Here is a 3,101-nt window from a genome sequence, read left to right as displayed (position 1 = left end):
GAAAAACAGTGGCTACATCATTTACAAAAAAAAAGAAGAACGTGATCATATCAAAGATAAAAAAAATACAGGTTTGTTGGAGGCTAAGAAAGAAGCTCTAAAGTTAAAAAAAAGACAACTTGATTTAAAAGAGATTGAATTGGAACAACGAAAAGAAATTGCAACGAAGAAAGCAAAAGAAAAAAAAGCTCGTCACATGGAATTATTAGAAATCGAACAATTAAAATACGAATTGTTAAAGAAGCTTGTAGAAGACAAAGAAAATGTTCATAAAATTTCAGATTCTGACTGAAATCCTATAATTAAAGCAGCGTTAAGCTGATTTTTCATGTGCAGTACGCTGCGGCAGCAAAATGTTATTGGTTAAAAATCTTTTGTGAGGTGTCGCACTGTGACGCACTACCAATCAGTTCTCGAAAATTTGTATCACATGACATTTTGCTGCCGCAACGTGCTGCACATAAAAAATCAGCATTAAAAGTTTATTTTTATCAGTATTTTGTTTTCTCTTCGTAAGCATAAGTTATAATGCCAAAAAGTAAATCATAAGCAAAAGATTTAAACAAATTAGGAAAGGATTGTTATATATATTTTTTTTTAATGTTTATTTTTTTAATGTTACTATCTTTTATTGAAGTACATGTAACAATTGCTTAATAAAGATAATTTGATATTACACATATAAGATACAATGTTGTCAACAGTTATTTGTATTTTAGGTATAGAATCAACATTATTACAAATTAACATTATACGTATTTAACCATTCGTAAAATTACGCAAAATTCTTACAGTAATTTATTGTTCAGGGAACAATTCATTGAAAAGTTGTGTTCTGCGATCATCTTGTTCCACTCTATGATCTTGTATTTCCTCATAATTGTTTAAATTATTAAAATTTTCATTATTATCTTCAGGAAAATCATAAACATCATTCTCGTCTATACAATAATTGTGTAATATACATGCTACAGCTACTGTGTTAGTGATAAATGACATTTCACGATACTCAGTAAAAAATTTGATTCGACGGAATCGTCCTTTTAATTCCCCTATTGCTTTTTCAACAGATATTCTTGTGGATGAATGTATAAAATTAAATTCCCTCTGCTGTGGTGTAAGATGACCATTATCTCGGAAGGTGGTACAAGCCACGACAAAGATGGATATGCTGAGTCTCCTAATAAAAAAGTATTATCCGGAAATAATACACCATTGTCAGCATTTGCTGCATGGTACAATTCTGATCTTCGGAATATACGCGCGTCATGGAGAGAACCGGGCTCACCACAATGTATGTTGGTAATCCGCATATGTGCATCTACCACTATTTGTAAACTAACAGAAAAGAATTTTTTTCTATTACAAAAGTCTTGTGCGTACACTGCAGGTTTTTCTATCCGAATATGAGTACCATCGATGGCTCCTAAGACATTTGAAATTCCTTGCTTAGCATGAAAACCTTCAATAGTCTTTATACGATTTTGTCCTTGTGGCCATTTAATGACTACGTCTAATTTAGTCATCAACCAGGCTATGACACGACGGAGAACGCGAAATACAGATGAAATGGCAACTCCAAATCTATCAGCTATAGTTCGCAGAGGTTCCGTATTAGCAATGTACCATAAAAAAATTAAAAAACTCAATTTCGCTGAAATTGGTTTCTTTCCAAACAAATGCGATGGAATAAAATTTGATAAATGTAGTTCATCTGTAAAAAAATTTATTTAGTACTTTATGTAACATGCATTATAGTCACAATAATTAATTGTGTAGACCATTATGTATAAATCGATAACATATATTTCATACCAATTAGTTTTTGCACAGTATGTCGATTCAATCTTAAATGTTCTTTAAATTCTTGATTTGTCCAAGAGTCAATAATCAAGAGATAATTCTCAATACGATGTCTTTTTCGGCCAGTCGTTAAATAATGTAGAAGAGGAAAAAACAATAAGTCTGCATGATCTTCGTCGCTACTAGAAGTAACACTACTATTACTACTTTCACTACTGCTCAATTCTTCCAATGCACTACTTTCATCGGAACTACTATCTAAATTGGAAGCATTTTCTGTTAACTGATGTACAATTTTTATTTTATTCATCTGCAAAATAAACATATTAACTTATCACAATCGTAAATATTATATGATAGTTATGTTTATTTGTACGTACTTTAACTATGTCAACACACATACACACACGTTCCTTCTCCATCATTTTTCAATCAAGCGGTTAATGAGTTCACTGGAGCTGCGTTCAAAAACTCTACTCAAATAGTACTTATTATTTGTATTTTCGAACCTAATCTGTATAGACCCTAGAATCCCTAGCAATTTAGTTCAAACTAAACGCGTTCCATTTAAGTACCTAAACACAGTGTTTGGCCGTGTTACACAGTGTCGATCTGTGTTGTCTAAATGGAAAGCAGCCCATATCAATAAATATTAATGATAAAAATCTATTATTTATACCTCTATAATTCCAGTTATGCGAGCATATTGGCCAGCACCACCAGATTGTTTCTTATAAAGATTGTCAAATTCACGATTATATTCGTGATTACGGTTTAGTTAAGTATCGCGGAAAAAAATTTTTGGCTTTCCAAGAATGACCGGACAAGTCTGATTTCTTTGGAATCAAACAAAGAATTGACTTTGATAAGGTTAAGGGTTTCCCAGTGCCAAGGGTTGCTCTTTCAATTCCTTATTCTTTCTTTCGATCCCCTCTCTCAGAGTATACGGCTATACGCATGCGCGAAACGAGAGAGAACGAAACGGTTCCAAATAAATGCGTCTTTTTCTAGATAGAATTACCCTCACTCCTCAAATTTCCGACAATGCGTACTCTAGTACTACTATCTCTATGTTGCAGACGAACTATGAAATCCACCAATCGTCTATTAGTCAGCCATTTTTAGTACCAATGAATGAATTGGCTGACACGCCAATCAGCTAGCTCCTCTACACTTATGGATATAACCTCTTTGGTTTTAACAGTTATATTAATATAGAGGTTAACAACGTCTCCAAGATTACTCAGATAAGTTCCATTAATTTTTTTCATTAAAAAACCTTTATTCATACTATTCCA

The 3,101-nt window shown here is 32.5% G+C and overlaps 1 pseudogene; it reads right to left on the bottom strand.

Moving 5' to 3' along the window:
• Nucleotides 1-798: 798 nt before the first annotated feature.
• Nucleotides 799-3,101, bottom strand: part of LOC108775400 (putative nuclease HARBI1) — an 11,105-nt pseudogene continuing 8,802 nt past the window's right edge.

Source organism: Cyphomyrmex costatus, unplaced genomic scaffold (genome assembly GCF_001594065.2).
Source record: "Cyphomyrmex costatus isolate MS0001 unplaced genomic scaffold, Ccosl1.0 scaffold1063, whole genome shotgun sequence".
Classification (NCBI taxonomy): Eukaryota; Metazoa; Arthropoda; class Insecta; order Hymenoptera; family Formicidae; genus Cyphomyrmex; species Cyphomyrmex costatus.
This window is presented reverse-complemented; position numbering and strand designations above follow the sequence as displayed.